Raw genomic sequence first — 18,235 nt, 5'->3', positions numbered from 1 at the left:
TTATTTTAACTACTTGCATCTGTATGTAAATTGGCGTTATTACCAAACTGAAAACACTTAGATGTCTCAACTTAAACGCTTCGGTTTTGTTGGCTAGATATATTATAGCTAAACAGTATCTTCGTAACTCGTGGAATTGCAAATTAGGTTAAAGCTGTTTCCACACTGTTGGTGCCAGGTTGATGTAATTTCTACATTAAGTCTCTATTATATAAAACATTTTTAGTAAACAGACTTGGTCAGTGCACTCTTCAGGGCTTCATTTTTATGTAATGTAAAGATGTAATTAATACACATTTGTTTTTTTCTCTCTCTCTCTCTCTCTCAAGGCTTTGTTCTTTTACAATTTCTCTAATAATGCACGGTTGTGTGTTAATATTTGACACTATATTCAATGACTTAGTTTTTGTTTAATTATTTATAGAAATTCACTAATGTAGTGTTTATTGCACAACTCTAACGCACTTTTTTTTCTATGCTGAACCTAACAAGTCCCTATACTGAAAATATCAAACTTTTGAATGTTTTGTTTTCTCGCCATGAGAAAAGTTTTTAACGAACGAAACCACTAATCTGTGTGGGTCTTTGGCTATATTTGAGCTGAGAGGAGGGGTGGATGGGTACAGAGAACCTTTCCTACCCCCTCGACAGTTGATTAATTTTATTTTTATTTTTATTTCGGAAAAAGAGTAGCATGACAACGAAAGGACTGGTTTATGCATCCATAGCCCTTTTTAGGCCCACGTTAATGTGTGTAATACTCTTAGCCTTTTGAGATGACATTGTTTATTTCGTCTGGTTTTATTTTACCGAAAGTTGTACACATTCGCAAACGGTTCCTTCCATGACCTCGTACTTCTAATTTTACCCATTTAAGAATAGATTGTACACTTATTAACTTAATATACTATTAGTATTTTAAACTAATATAATTAAATTCCAGATTAACGTAACCCTTCTATAGATTTGTAGGTATTTACTGGGACGAGATCCTAGGTTTATTTGTATTATGTATGCAAGAACGATTTGTTTTACATAGCAGATCATTTTCATACAAACGTTTTGGAAGTAATTTTGTATACCGTGAACGTGCCCGTTAGGTAGTGGTTGTAAATTTGTACAAAAAAGGTGCTCACGTTGATTCTGGTTATGTTAAATGCTTTTATAATGGTACAGACGTAAGTCGCCCAACTCGTCTTTTAAAAGTGACGACCAAAATCAAACCTCGAGAGCCCATAAAATCAACTTAGACTTTTCAAACCAAGGTACAGAAACATTTAGTTTTTTTTTTTTTTCCTAATTATGTCACGTTTAGTAGATGACTGAAACACCTGGTTCCAAATATACAAGCAACAACAATTTAAGGCCTTAATTATAAGATTATCGAGAAAAGGAAAAACCAAAACAATTAAAAGTTTGTGTACTTCAATCTGTTCTAGCAGTATTTGTATGATGTTTTTGGCTTTATATTCGTTATTGACATTTTATTAAAACAGCGGTAAGAAACTACCACGATCACTTCACACATTTTATTTGACATCCAACATAAATTAGTCCTCACCTCCTGTGAAATTTGTATGTAACATATAAAAATTCGCGCATATTGAGAACGTTAGATAAATATTATACATACGTCACAACATCAGAACACCAAACTGTAACTTGCACGTTTCAATGTGACTGTAAACGTTTCGAAGACGTTCGTGGAAACGTTTAACAAATTGTTTGTTTACGTATATGCTTGGCAACCTCTTAAACAGAGGCTCGTATTGTTCTGTAAATTCTACTAGTACCTTGTGAGGATATTTTTGGTGGTAAAGCCAAAGTAAATGACTAACTGTTGACTTGCGAAATATGCAAATTGTTTTTAATACCTCCTCATGAAATGAAATAAATCGAGACTCTCGATTCTCTGCTGTTGTATCTCCATATAAAAGAGAATAACTGTCCAACAAACCACTTTCGTTATCAATCAACCAGATGGCGTTAGTCTTACGAGATTTCACGAGATTGTGGATGGTTTCTTCCAATATGGAAGGTTTCTTCTCTCGATCTGCTGCATCTTGCATGCTTGCCACCCTGGCACGTGGAAAGAAAAATCCTTTTATTGTTAGCCTAATTTTAGCATTTAACTAACTAACTGTACAAGTATGCAGTCAGTCTTGTGAATCTAAAAGCATTTTAAAGTAAGTTTAATAGTTTCATTTAATAACAACATTTCTATTACTAAGCAAATCTTAGTTGGTCTGACTTAATTATCGTGCAGTTGGTTTGACCATTAGTATGGTCAAAGTTAATTACAACCCCTTCACTAATAAATTATACTTCTTGCAAAAATAACTTTATTTTGCTTCCGTTGGCCTGTTCAACATAAAGTAAACAAACAGAAGGATTATAACAGTTCTATTGGTGAAAATAAGTATTTGTTATCCACATAAGCACAAGCCAACAGGAACATGTATTTATACAAGTGCTTAAACTGTAATCTTATTTTTAATTAAATTTCTCAAATCAATCTTACATTTTCAACATCTATTTCGTGCAACCTCTTAGATAAAGTTTAAAACTTGTCTGTTTTAGGTGTCAATAGATATTTCACCATAGCGAAAGTCTTTATCTAGGCTACGCGAAAGCTTGGATTTTTTTTTGTTGTTGCTTTTCCTCGCGCTACCGGTTGTCATTGTTCACCACGTGATGACGTATTTTCTTTAAGCTTGTAGACTTTAAGGAGAGCTTCAACTGCACCCATTCTGAACCAACAAGAAGCAGGTCTGTTTCAATAAGTTGTTTGACATGTCGCTGGTGCATAAGCCGTCCACAGCTGACACGAATAATCAACCACAAATACATACGAGTGTAGTGTATTATTTCGGTGAATGAATAGCAAGACGGTATCGTTCCAACATTCCCATGTTAGTGTTATACTTTATTATTATAGTTCTTACATCTCTCGTATCTCTATGCAGGAGCTTAATTTACTTCCATGTTTAATTTCGCAGTAGGAAGAAGCCAACTGTTCAACTCTTGCTGTCTCTGCTCTCGGACGAGAGTTAGTTTAAATTCTGTCATAATTTCCTCTTGCTGACTTCTTTAGTTCTTTCCGAATTCATAATAAACGGTATGTTTGTGATTTTACAATGGTAGAAAGCAGCTTTCTATAGTCTTTGTTATTTATGTTACAACTGGTATTGTATTCGTACTTTTTTGGTGGGGTTAATAAATCTAGCTTATCATATCGAGATGTATTACATTAATTTAGTCTTTCACATTTATGTATTGACAGAAAAGTTTTAGAAGGCTTTATAAATTAGCTGTTGTGTTTTCGCTGTTTAAATAAGAGACTGGGTAACTCCTACATACAGTTTTTCTATTCTCGAAATTTTTACAAACCTTTATTTAAACTGTGTTTATTCTTTAATGGAATACTTTAACCTTGGGGTGCATTATAAGAATGATATTCGATCTATTAACGTAAATGGAGGGGGGCTGCTGGCTGTCTGCCTTCCCTCTGGTCAGTAGTTCACAATTAAAAACGGTAGCAGATAGTATTAGTAGCTTTGCCATTAATACAAAACACATATATTGGAAGATATTAAAGATCCATTATTTATTCCAACAATACATAAATGTTGGAAGATACTGGAAATCCATTGTTCATTCTATTGTCAAAGGAGACAATTATACAATGACACACAAACATTGGAATATATTAAAAATCCATTATTTATTCCATTGTCAAATGAGGCAACTTTGCAACAACAAGAAACTTAGTAATGAATCTTTCCCAGGGTATTATTAGGGACCCCAGCTGCCAGCTTATAAAGTTCCTTGTTGGTAGTATTTTCGTCACGTTAAATTCACTGTTATGAAACGGAGTTGTGGTTAACACTTCTTACTCTAACGAATAATGTATATTGAACTAGATACATTTAGACTTTTCTTAACAATAATACGTGCATCATGACATAACTTTTGATAGGTTATCTTAATATCACCAAAGGATATACTGAGACTAGTTAATTTAAAAACAAATGTATCTTATGGCTTATCCAGAAGCGCATGGAACCAGCTACAAGTTAGGTAATGTGAAAAACGTAAGTAGTGTTATACAGAACTACATCTCATTTCGTTTTTCTCCGTTGAAAATACTTATGTTCTTCCCGATGGGGCTTTCAGGTTAAACGACAAAATTCGTGTAAAACATTTATAACCTCGTATAAACTAAAATGTTTGGTTCATGCAAGTCTTACCTATCGTAATTCCCAGTGACGTAGTCAAAAATAATCAGATCACTCCACTGCGCAAGCTCTACAAGTTGTTCTATGCTTAGGTTGCGAAGTTCCAAAGTTTTTCGAGAAATTGTTTGTTGTTTTTCTAAAGCATGGTGCAGGACTTTTGGCATTCTCTCCCTGTGGGATAGAAAATAATCGAAAAGACGATTTTCATGGACATCTAAATATCAGAATAACGAAACGTGGGAGATGCTGTTACTACTGAACTCGGTGGCTGGGCAATTTCTTAAACAATAGGGTTACAGTAACCTCTCTCTGGATGTGACTACATCAATGACAAACCCTAACCTCTCGTTAGATATTACACCCTCACTTGAGAAACGTCAGCAGCTGATGGGCCATTCCAATCTGTAAACAACGCTAAAAACATATTTTGTACAATTAATGAGAGATGAAACAGAAAGGAACCAGGGCTACACTTTTAATATCAAACCTTTTATTTTAATGTTGAATATGTTAATGGCGTTGAGCAGATATCAATAATTCTTGCCCCCTGGCGGTTAAGAGGTAAGACTGGGATTTTTTTTTAAAGAAACAAATCGGATGTCAGTATTCATAGTAGACACAGTACAGAAAGTTCACGTGTATCTTTAAACTTAACAAGAGGCAAACGAGAATAGTATCGTTACAATGGTGTACGATGAAAAATATTTCAGCCATCAAAATAATATTAGAAGTCCTCTTGAGACTTTCACTTATAATGAAGGTGGAAAAAATTTGTGTACTTTCAGAATATTTTTCTTTTACCAGTAACTGGCCATATCATGCAATTCATTTATTTTCGAAAGTCTATGAACGTATTTTCACTAATCAACACAAATTTTAACGAGCATTCCAAGAAGAAAACTTACAGGAATGTTACTGAAACTCACAAGAAGTTAAGAATATCATTCTTAGCACTAGGCTCACGAATCAACGAGTTCTGTTTGTTATAAATAAGAACACTTTAAGATAGCAGTATAATTTCCAACATACCCGGATGTCAGGTGCAAAAAAGACCTCTTCCTCTATTGTCACTGGGTTGATGTTTGTTTGTTTTTTATTTCGCGCAGAGCAACATGAGGGCTATCTGCACTAGCCGTCCTTAAATTAGCAGAGAAAGACTAGAGAGAAGGCAATTAGTCATCACCACCTACCGCCAACTCTTGGGCGACTCTTTTACCAATAAATAGTGGGATTGACCATCACATTATAACGCCCCCACGTCTGAAATGGCAAGTATGTTTGGTGTGACGGGGATTCGAACCCGCAACCCTCGGATTACGAGTCGAGTGCCTGAACCACGTGATCAGATCGGGCCTTAGGTTGATGTTTAGTTGTTCGATGTTATTCTTTAATTCAACATAACCTAAATACATTTATCCACGTATTGAAATACTGAAATTGTCTAAATTACTCAAGTGATTCACAAAATAAATTTCCTTTATGGAATACACATAATGCCAAGCGATCAAAGATTACTTTTCGAAGTTGAAAAGAGAGAAAACGTGTATTTTTTATTAAAACGTAAGCCTTACCGTTCGAGATGATCGATCCACTGTATTAAAGCAACGGTTGAGTTTAATACCCATCCAGATCTGGACAGAAAGTTCGAAATATTGTTTTTTTTCCACTGCTCACCAATATTCGGTACTGAAAGAGTCACTGCTGGGACGTGATGTATGCCGAGAAGACGTGACAAGTAGAAGGATAAAAGTTCCCCTGAAAATAAATACGTGATCATCTGATATATCTCGTTGTAAGGAGTTATTTATCCAAAACCTAACTGATAAAAAACAACAACCCTCAAACCACTAAATTGTTACAGACATACTTACTATTTTAATGTTTGGAAAAAAAGGTCAGAAATGAGAGGGTAAAATTATCAAAAAAACATGATAATAAAGGTAGTGATTTAGAAAACTGAGATTTAAGATGTGGTAGTTTGTTTGTTTGTTTGTTTTGAATTTCGGGCAAAGCTACACGAGGGCTATCTGCGCTGTCCCTAATTTAGCAGTGTAAGACTAGAGGGAAGGTAGCTAGTCATCACCACTCACCGCCAACTCATGGGCTACTCTTTTACCAACGAATAGTGCGATTGATTGTAACTTTATAACGCCCCAACGGCTGAAATGGGCGAGCATGTTTAATGCGACCGGGATTCGAACCCGCGATCTTCGGATTACGAGTCGAACGCCTTTACACGATTGGCCATGCCGGGCCAGCTGTGTTAGCTGTTTGTACATTTGGAAAGTATATGTATTTAATTTACGTTATTTATGTTTACTTAAAGTGGTATTTATATGTTTTTTTTTGTTATAAATTATCAATGAAACTATTTCCTGAAGAATGACGACCTCTGACATCACAAAACTGGTAGAATAAATTAATTTAAAACAGTAAAAAAAACAACTTATGTTTTAATGTTTTATACATATTTGTATACCTTTAAACGTACGTGTATTAAAAACATAAATAAAAAATTAGAAATTACGAACATATCAAAGTTTGAAAATCGAGGATTAAACGAATACCAGTTTAAAAAATAAAACAGTGAGTGACAAAAAAAATCTTGGAATTGAGGGTTTACTTGAGGACCTTGGGGCTAATAGGGTCAGTAATATACTAAATAAACACATCAGAACCTTGGGGCTAATAGGGTCAGTAATATACCAAATAAACGCATCAGAACCTTGGGGCTAATAGGGTCAGTACTATACCAAATAATCGCATCAGGACCTTGAGGCTAATAGGGTCAGTACTATACCAAATAAACACATCAGGACCTTGGAGCTAATAGGGTAAGTACTATACCAAATAAACGCATCAGGACCTTGGAGCTAATAGGGTCAGTAATATACCAAATAAACGCATCAGGACCTTGGGGCTAATAGGGTCAGTACTATACCAAATAAACACATCAGGACCTTGGGGCTAATAGGGTCAGTACTATACCAAATAAACACACCAGGATGAAATAATAATCAGTGATGACGAGAAACCCACTTGTTGAGAAATTTATATGCAAAAACGGCTCGTTTGGGCTGAGAAAACACTTTACATAGAAGAGCGAACAACGTTTCGACCTTCTTCGGTCATCGTCAGGTTCACAAAGAAAGAGGTAACTGACCGGAAGCTGACCACATGTTTGAAAGGGGTTGTGTAACTGTGTGTCGAAATGTAGAGGGCGGTATTAGATGTTTGAATATATAATTTTATTTATTATATTAATATAGGTATAAAGGCGTTCCTTTATATTGGTTTATTTTGGGTTTAAGTTGTTGTATAAGTAAGGCTTCTTTAATTTTACGTTTGTTTATGTTTGTTTCTTTATTTAGTATTTGAGTGTTTTCTATGGTTATGTTGTGTTTATTTGACTTGCAGTGTTCGAAAACGTGTGAAGGTGACTTTTATGTTCTTTGAATCTGGTTTCCATTTTTCTACTTGTTTCTCAATATAGAAGTCGTGGCAGTTATTACATTGTATTTTATAAATAATGTTGGTGTGGTGTTTGTCAGTGTAGTTTTTACATAGTATAGACCTCAGTTTTGTGCCGGGGTTTTGAATAAATTTGGTATTAATTGGAATGTCATATTTTGTGACTAATTTTGCCAAATGTTGGTTATTTGTTTGCTGATGTCGGGAATATATGGTATACAGCAGTATATGGTTTCGTGGTTTTTTGATTCGTGAGCTGTATTTACTTTAGTTGGTTGATTTTGCTTTCTGTCTAGGTGTGTGCGTATAATGTTTTCTACGGTTTGTGGAGGAAACTTATTGATGTTGGTGAAGTATTGTTTTATTTTGTCTAATTCATCGTTAATTTTATCTGGTGAGCATAGTTTTATGGCTGTGTTTTTGGTTTCTTAGTATGTTGAGTTTTTGTTTTGTTTCATGTGCTGAGTCCCAAGGAATGTATAGTCCAGTATGGGTGATTTTTCGGTGGATTTCTGTTTGAAATTGTGTATCAGTTCTTGTAATTTTGAGGTTAAGAAATGATATTTGATTGTTTTCTTCCTGTTCACATGTGAAGTTGATGTTGGGATGTATAGAGTTAATGTGATTGAAAAAATTAAGTATGTGTTCTGTAGATTTGAATCCCGCTACCGTGTCATCTACATATCTATACCAGTATAGTGGTGGTTGTAATGCTGTGTTAATTGCTTGTGTTTCAACTTGTGTCAAAAATATTGGCTAGAACTGGTGATACTGGGTTGCCCATGCTTAGGCCGTTTGTTTGTATATAGTTTTGGTCGTTGAACATGAAGTTTGTCTTTATCGTGGTGAATTCTATGAGGGTTGCTAACTGGTTACTGGGAATTTCTATAGTTGGGTTAGGGTCTCGGATATAGAGTTCTAAGGCTATCTTGCAGGCTTCAGTGGTTGGAACTTCTGTAAAGAGGGATATAACATCGAAACTGGCCATTAAGGCTTTATGATTAAGTTGACTTAGATTAGACTTGAAATTAAAAGAGTCTTTGGTGAATGAGCTGGCTGATGTTACATATCTGGAGAATGCCCATGCTATGTATTTACCAAGATTGTAATTAAACGATTCATATGTGGACATTATTGGTCGTAATGGACAATCTGGTTTATGAGGTTTGGGGATGCCGTATATTTGTGGTGTGCGTGAGTCGGTTTTACGTAGGTAGGAATAAAGTGTTTGTGAAATTGTGTTGGCTTTATACCAAATAAACGCATCAGGACCTTGGGGCTAATAGGGTCAGTACTATACCAAATAAACACATCAGGACCTTGGGGCTAATAGGGTCAGTACTATACCAAATAAACGCATCAGGACCTTGGGGCTAATAGGGTCAGTACTATACCAAATAAACACACCAGGACCTTAGGGCTAATAGGGTCAGTACTATACCAAATAAACACATCAGGACCTTGGAGCTAATAGGGTAAGTACTATACCAAATAAACACATCAGGACCTTGGAGCTAATAGGGTCAGTACTATACCAAATAAACACAGATCTTGTACCCAAAATACTTTAATCATGGGTGTGAAACGTCATACTATATTTTACTGCTGTGGTCAGACAATTAATGGGTTGGTTTACCACCACCCAACCAAATCACAGGTGTGTAAGTAGATTCACATATATACTTTTTAATACTATGATTTAAATTATATCGTGAATCATTGAAAGTAACATTTCTGAGAATATTCTTTGGCTTTTTTTTTCAATTATAGTAATATTTGTTGGAAAGTTTAGTATCTTTGATTCTTAATATGAATTCTGAAAGAAACGTGAGTGAACAAAAAAATCGACTGTAATAAACACTGTAAAAATTTAAACAATCATATTGACACTGTTCTCTAACTAGCGAAATGATTGTCAGTCGAAACCATAATTGAGCACACCAATAGATTATTCAACAACCAGAAATAAAGACCATTTTGATAATGAGCAAATCAACCAAGGAAAAGAATCATGGATAGTCAATAAGTATGAATACTTATACATACGTCACTATGGTCTAAAATTAAAATGTTCACAAATTCTTAAAAGAAGGTTTTACAACATCTATTAAAACTATGCAATCTTTAAAGAAATAATTTTTATAGTATTTGTAGCTGTACGAATACTACAAAAAACAAAACAAAATATTTTTGATTCGTTGCATCGCTTGGAAATCTAATATATTATTTCGGCTTTGATCTTGTATTTTACCAGTTTAGTTGAAAAGGAACTTCGACAAATTCTTTAATTAAAGGCAAAAACGAAAAGTGATTTTAAAGTGCTGAACTGAGAAATAACCTTTTGTACCAGAAGAGCTTTAGTCATATGGTGATGAATTTTGTATTGTTTCTACAAATGGTTCATAAAATTAATTTTTCTTTACCTTGTATTAAGTAGTCATGAGGTGCCCTGTATCTGGCACAGACGTGAGATCCATCTTGAAAGGTAACGTACTGATTTTAGGTCTCCCACAACGATTCCATGTAGGGGGCTCTATTTGCACAACTTGTAGGTGGCGCATTCGATAAATAAAATCCCAAACTTCATTGTCGGTAACACCTAATTTGAAAAAGGCATATTAATTGCGTTCCTGAGAAAGTTCTTTAACACCAAACTATTAACATTCGTGTTGAAAAATGCCAGAGCTACCTAAGCAGTAAAATTCATAACGTTAATAATTTTGTCTGGTTTACAATAATAAACACTGAAGTACGTAGCAATTAAGTTTTGATGAATTTGATGTAGAACTGTAAAATTATCTTGAGTAACAATTACTATTAACGACATTTCTATTTTAATGGAGCGAAATCACGCTTCATGTACTATAAATATTTAAATAATAAGTTTGTTTGCTTTATAGCGAAACCACGTTGGGATATTTTCTGTGTTACTTGTATTTTATAATGCTAAAATACATTTGTAGAATCCTATATTAATTCAGCTTGTGATATTGTTTGTATGTCCAGCTCACTCCTTGCACATTTGTTAAGTTAAAAATACTGAGCTTGGCAGGCACACTTGGAATGACTCGAGGTTGTCCTTGTCTGTATGGCATAGCCTTCTTACCAAGGGGCGTCTGAGGTTTAAAACACGCTATGAAAATCACTCAGATATTATGGGATGTGAGAGTATATTTTCTGGATCAATGAGCCAGACTCTAGCAACGGAATCTGTGTATTTTATCCTTTCTGGATCTCAGAACGACATTTTCGACACTTTGTTCCTATCCTAACTCATATAACATTACCACACATGCTCAGGTACCAAAGTACCTGTTTATTGTTGCTGTTTTAACAGGTGAGAATTCCCTAGTGATAACTAAAGAAGTAACTGGGTTTAATGGAGGAGTCTGATCGGAACACTGGGGCTTCTACAAATCATAAGGACGCCAGTGGATCCTGCAGTGGAGCAAGTGATTTTATATTATTATTGTTATCAAATAATGACTTTGTACACTAACAACTAAACGTATTTAAAAGGTAATATAGTTTGTAAAAAAACTAATCAGTTATTTTTTTTTATTAATTACTTTGTACATGTTTCTACTTTCGATTTTATCAAAACAGTAAGTCTTCGTAACAGGTTTCAAATTGATATGTGTACATTAGAATGTAAATTTTGCGTCTTTTTATTTGTGTCTCTGCTCATCCGTTAATTTGTATTTCTGGAATATTTACATTTTACAATAGCGTGTGTACTTTGTGGGGGGGGGACTACGCGCAATTAGTTATGGATTCGTCAAAGGCAATATGAGGAACATCGAGAAATAGAAGGATGAACAAAATAAACCGTTATTTTAATCTTATAAATCTTTCGCTAAGAAAATGTAGTGTTTAACTCCAATGTCCATTTAGGATTTTACCAAAGAAAAATCTGTGAAAGGGCTCAGAGCAAAACGTTATAGAGCAACATATGGTTTATTTTGAATTTCGCGTAAAGCTTCACGAGACCTATCTGTTCTAACGGTTCCTAATTTATCAGTGTAAGGCTAGAAGGGTAGGTAATCATCACCACCCACCTTCAACTTTTGGGCTACTCTTTACCAAAGAATATTGAGATTGACCGTCGCTTTATAACCCGCCCATGGCTGAAAGGGCGAGCAAGTTTGGTGTAATAGAGATTCGAACCTGTGTCCCTCAGATTACGAGTCGAGTGCCCTAATCGCCTGGCCATGCCGGGCCTAGCAATAGACGTTTTGTTTATCTGTTTGTGATTAAGCACAAAGCTGGACAATGGACTATCTGTGCTCTGCCTACAATGGGTATCGAAACCCGGTTTCTAGCGGTCGGAATCTGCAAACATAGGTGGAAGAATGTTTTTGTACAATGACGTTATGGTGTATAATGAACTGGCACAAAAAAGCCTGAATTTCAGACCCAAGTTCTAAATTGCTTCTCTCATACAATAACGAAAATTACTAAATTTTATTCCATGTTTTAGCCGAAATATTAAAATATGTAAGTCAGATTTTACAATGGCTCATCTAATTTTGGGAAGTGGTGAATATAAACTTCGAAAAGCTATATATTGCAGTATCTAACCTAGGCCTAACAAGCGAAAAAATACAAATCAACTATTTTTCAAGCGAATACCAATCGTGAATGCTCTTTCCTAAAGCTTATTAAGAGTGTGTGGGTAGGTGTGTTTTCTTATAGCAAAGCCATATCGGGTTATCTGCTGAGTCTACCGAGCTTATTAAGATACGTAAATTACATCGTATCCGTCACAGCAAGACATGTGTTAGAAAACATTTACTGTCTGTATTGGCCCGGCATGGCCAAGTGTGGTTAGGCGTTCGACTCGTAATTCGAGGGTCGCGGGTTCGAATCCCGGTCGCACCAAACATGCTCGCCCTCCCAGCCGTGGGGGCGTTAAAATGTGACAGTCAATCTCACAATTCGTTGGTAAAAGAGTAGCCCAAGGATTGGGAGTAGATGGTGATGACTAGCTGCCTTCCCTCTAGTGTTACACTGCTAAATTAGGGACGGCTAGCGCAGATAGCCCTCGAGTAGCTTTGCGCGAAATTCAAAAACAAACAAACTGTGTGTATTGGACAGACGTCGATCAAATTGTAAAGAACTTAGGAGAACATCAACAGTCTGTTTAAAAGATTCTTCTTTGAAATGGCCCTCGAGTGACACAGCGGTATGTCTGTGGATTTACCCTGTAGAAATCGGGTTTCGATACCCGTGGTGGGCAGAGCAAAGATGGCTCTTTGTGTGGTTTTGTGTTTAATTACAAACAATCAACAAATCTTTGAAATGAAATATTTGAACTCACAAGTAACACACCTTTTGAGACCAATGAATCTACTTCTTCTGACCAAAATATGTCATCTTCCACTACTGGAATCCCTTTAAAATTCTGAACACCAACAGACGTCCTGGACCGACGACCAGAAATATCAAAGGGAACCTGAAATTTGGGTATTTTCTTCTCCAACGAAACCAAGGATACTTTCAAAGTTGGAGGGACTTTGTACTGGTTTACTTTTACGTCCTTTGCTGAAAACGTGTTGCTACTAACACGTATTCCAAAAGGAATTAAGAGTTTGTTAACTGACTTGATCCACCTTTCCTCTCCATTCAGAAGTTGCTCTCGGAGCACTTCTTTATATGAATCTGTATTGTCTTTTAACGTGTTCAACTGTTGTTTATTTACTGAGTAAAGTAACAATTCTGTAACGTTTCCTTCCGATGTAAATGAATCTTTCACGCCTTCTTTTGCCGAGACAAAACTTTTCTCTTGCCGACGTCCTTGAATTACACGTGAGTTTCGTGTTCTTCTCTTTCCCTTAGGAAGTCTTAACGACACTAAGTTTGCAGGTTTTGAGGCTGACTTTCCATTTCTTTCGTGTGCTGTCTCACTGTATGCGGTATTATCTAGTTTCACTATCTTGAAGTCTTTCCCTCCGACAGGACCACGATTTGATTCCGCACTGTATCGACTTCGATACAAAAGGTAATACGGTAAATTGGGTATCTCGTATTTACCGTACGTTCGTTTTAATTTCCTTGGAAAATACGATTCTTTATTTAAAACTGCCAACTCCTTTTTACTAAAAGAAAAATGTTTTTGTTGGATTGTTATGAACGTACATACCATCAAGAAAGTCACAGACAGAAATCCACTCGCTGCTATCAAGTGATACATACGTATCGTAAACACTTTCATTCTGGGAGGTTACCCCTTGTGGTAGAGATCCATATTAACTCTGAGTCTCGCTATGGGATGAGCTTCAAACTCTTAGATATCCATATTAACTCTGAGTCTCGCTATGGGATGAGCTTCAAACTCTTAGATATCCATATTAACTCTGAGTCTCGCTATGGGATGAGCTTCAAACTCTTAGATATCCATATTAACTCTGGGCCTCGCTATGGGATGAGCTTCAAACTCTTAGATATCCATATTAACTCTGGGCCTCGCTATGGGATGAGCTTCAAACTCTTAGATATCCATATTAACTCTGAGCCTCGCTATGGGATGAGCTTCAAACTCTTAGATATCCATATTAACTCTGAGCCTCGCTATTGGATAAGTTTCAAACTCTTCTTCACATATCATCACTTTTATTTAAAAATAGAAACAGTTTCTTCTGCTGAATCGTTTCTTCCAACAGTAACCATTGAAGTGAGTCCCTCGTTCCAAAACAATGATTTATAAGACCTGGATGGGAAAAGAAAATGGACAATGAATGTTTAACATAACACGAGTCAAAAAAAAGTTGAAGTAAAATTCTGAAATAGTAGGTTTTCTACTCGTTTGTTACACACCCTTCACTCTATGGTAAATTTACTATGCATTTTATATAGGACCTCTTTATGTTTAGCTTATACATGTTCTCTTCAAGTTCAAAACCAATATACGTATGTCATGTATGTGGAATAACTAGAAATTATACATGTTAACATTCATGGACTTCACCTTTACGGAGGTTGCAGAATGATCAAATGCGTGATTATAGGAAAAAATGCTAGTAGAAGGTTTTACAGATGTCCAAGTTTGAGTTTAGTAAGTTATAATTACGTGGAACATAAACTAAGTTTTAAATTCATGACACCTATTCTACGGTTTGTTCAATAAGGTTGGATCGACCTACTGACAATAACAACAAATACTGTTAAAAATTGCGTTTGACGAAGTGTTTATTACAAATAGAAAATGCCCAGGAAATTTCACAATAACTATAATAATTTAGGTTTTAAAACTGAAGTCAAAACCAAGTCATGTCTGCTGCACATAATATTTAATTAAAAAACTGTTTCCCACACACCTCACAACGACTACATTGTCATTAAACTTCCCCTATACAGCTTCCTCAAACACCGTCCTAAATATTTTGATTACACGGTGTTGTACAAAACTAGTTGCTAACAGATTTAACCTTCTTAACGTTCTTTGTTTCTGAATGTTTGCTGTTGTTATCACAGACAAAACTATAAAATTGACGTTTTAGCATAAGCTCGACTATAGCTTGGACTTAACTGAAAAAGGTTGCACATTGGTTAGGTTTATTTTGAATTTCGCGTAAAGCTACACGAGGGCTATCTGCGCTAGTCGTTTCTAATTTAGCAGTGTAAGATTAGAAGGGTAGCTAGTCATCACCACCCACCGTCAATTCTTGGGCTACTCTTTTGCCAACGAAAAGTGGGATTGACCGCCACATTATAACATTCAATGACTGAAAGAGAGAGCATATTTGGTGTGACGGGGATTCGAACTTGCGACCCTTAGTTTACGAGTCGACTGCTTTAACCACCTAGCCATGCTAGGCCAATATTACGTCTTCACAAGATATTGCTGCATTTGTTGTAAAGTGCAAAAATGTACAAATATTACCTATGTAATGGCTACCTAGGGCTCTAACCCCGAATTTTAACATTATAGTCGATCAGTTTTATTACTTAGTCACTAGGGGGCTCACTACACATTGTAAAGGACACCTCTTCTGATTCTACTTGATAAGTTTGTTAGAGGAATTTAAATAAAATAGCAGAACATGCACATCTCACCGGTCACGAGATCTGTGCTAGCCATCCCTAGTTTAGTAGTGTAAGACTAGAGGGAAGGCAGCAAGTCAGCATCACCCACCGCCAACTCTTAGGCTAGACTTTTACCAAGTAATAGTGGGATTGATCGTCACATTATAACGCCCCCACGGCTGAAAGGGCGAGCATGTTTGGTGCGAAGGAGATTCAAACCCGTAACCCTCAGATTACGAGTCGAACGCCTTAACCCATCTCGCCATTTAATGGAAGTTTATAGGCTACAAATCAACACTTGGGTTTTCTCTTACAAGGGAACTACTGATTTATGGAATCCCACATCCTTACTGAGAACTATAAATAAGAAATGTGTACAAACGACTTATAAGCTTATTCGCATTATTCTTAAAAAAAAAGTATATTCAGTCGTCAGCTTTCGTATTACCTTTGCCAGTCTTTGACAAACAGATGTCTGTAAATCCGAAAGTTAGGACTAAAATGTATATTTTCTAATCTTTGACACATAGATATCTAGCAGTTTGAAAGCTAGGGACTGAATAAACCTTTTCACTAAAAATTATAACTAACAAACTATTGTTGGGTTTCTTAAGGGTACTTTTCAGTTATATTGATAAGTCATCACTTGAAGAACTAAGTTAATCATATTCAGAAATCTTCAACGTGTAATTGCATCATACCATTGAAAGACGTTTTTCTACTTATACAAAGAAATGCATAGGTTGATTTAAAATGATTTTGAATATGCAAGTTAGAAAGCCACGTGAATACCACTGACTATAATAAAGTCCTGGAAGAACAGCATGTATAAAACTACATTTTGATATTGTTTGGCGTTATGTAGGTGATATGATGCTACTCGAAATGGACTGTTACATATCCTTCCAAAAAGGCGATAGATTTTGAGTAGCACCATATCACCTAGACCATAAAAATGTGTTAAGATGAACTATTTAGAATTTCAAGACGAGGATATCCCTAGTATCTGAAGGTATCGAAACACAAAGGAATATGGATCATCAGGAAAATTCAGTAGGAAACACAGCCTAGTTTAGAAAGCAAAGTTAGGTGTCTTCTAGCAGATGATAATCCGCGAACACAGAGATCAGTGGTAAAGCCCATCTACGTGTTCTAGACAATAACATACATCATAGTTAAGAATGATCGCCATCTGAAAAAAAAAAGACCAACGGGGATTGTTTCATCGAGATAAGGCTCCCGAACATACGGCCTATTCAATTATTGTGTACCTCAAGCAGCTGAATAACGAAACGAGTATATATCTTATTTCATAAGAGGACACACAGTTGAAGTCCCCACTGGGAATCGCCCTACGCTTACACTAAGTTCTATACACACTATAGAAAGTATCAAGATGATGGGAGTGGTTTTGGAGCTTTTTTTTTCAATATAATATTTGCTGCATGGACATTGTCAAAACCTACAATCGTCAAATAAAGCATTACCTGACGAGGCGACATGGACTGTAACAACGTGGTGAGGCTCCAAAATCATTTTAACATAATATATTAAACCTACGTATTGTAACAATGCTAACAATCGTGGGAAATCCTCATGAGCAACTCATTGTGTTCTTCCATTCGGAATTTTAACAATGTGGTGATATAATTCGCGAATAACTCAATAGAAACTAATTATTTTTAAGAGGCACATTGACAAATGGTGATGTACTTTTGTGGCACCAAATATTCAGCTCTGAAATGTACTGTAACATTTCACATATTATAAGATACACTGAACAGATGCTAAGACTAATTAAAGGAAGCTCGTTTTTCAGTGTTTAAGCTAAATCTAATGTTGTCTGTCTTTCTTAGAGAACGAGATAAGATAACCGCTAAACCTACTAGAACTACGACGTTTTAAAGGAAACCTTTAATTGGTCGATGTAGGTTTTATATTACGAAGAAAAGCAATACGGTACCTATTTAACAATATTTCAAACTATGGCACATCATCCAGCCTATTTCTCAACAGTGGAGACCAAATGTTATCTTTACAGGTGACTTCAGTTAAAAGATAAAGATGATAAAGTCGATTACCTTACCACCTTCTCTGTAAAGGTCTTTCATGAATATGTTCAATTTTATAAACCTATATAAAATAAAAGTGTCGTAATTCACATGCCGAGAACTAACGTAGTCGTTGTCTTTATGTTCATCACGAATGGTCACTTACAGTAAATATATCAGTTTTATAGCGAGAAACTCGAAATGAAAATAGCATTACATTTTTGCCAATTTGTTTTCTTGCTGTGTTTATTACCCTTGGTGGATGAAGAGTGCAGTTCCAAACTTTCTTTTCCATTTGTCAAATGTCATCACTGATGGCTAGTTGGAATGTTGAAAACACTGCTTGCGTTCCCCACTTTCAAAATAAACATGTTGGTGAAAGGAGATTTTAACTTGAGATGTGGTTAAAAAAAAAAATCTGTCATTCTGCCGGGCTTAAAACAGGTTACA

General features: G+C 35.7%; 1 pseudogene across 1 annotated transcript; it reads right to left on the bottom strand.

Annotated features, from left to right (window-relative positions):
• Window positions 1-1,514: 1,514 nt before the first annotated feature.
• On the bottom strand, window positions 1,515-13,902 carry LOC143257804 (four-jointed box protein 1-like; annotated as a pseudogene). The gene is made up of 5 exons (XR_013032000.1): window positions 13,041-13,902; window positions 10,133-10,308; window positions 5,810-5,993; window positions 4,251-4,409; window positions 1,515-2,079 (listed from the first exon to the last, which is right to left on the bottom strand). The product of XR_013032000.1 is annotated as a four-jointed box protein 1-like (transcript).
• Between the last annotated feature and the right edge of the window lie 4,333 nt (window positions 13,903-18,235).

Source organism: Tachypleus tridentatus, chromosome 7, assembly GCF_004210375.1.
Source record: "Tachypleus tridentatus isolate NWPU-2018 chromosome 7, ASM421037v1, whole genome shotgun sequence".
Taxonomy (NCBI): domain Eukaryota; kingdom Metazoa; phylum Arthropoda; class Merostomata; order Xiphosura; family Limulidae; genus Tachypleus; species Tachypleus tridentatus.
The sequence above is the reverse complement of the archived record's forward strand: the minus strand, read 5'-3'. Positions and strand labels throughout refer to the sequence as shown.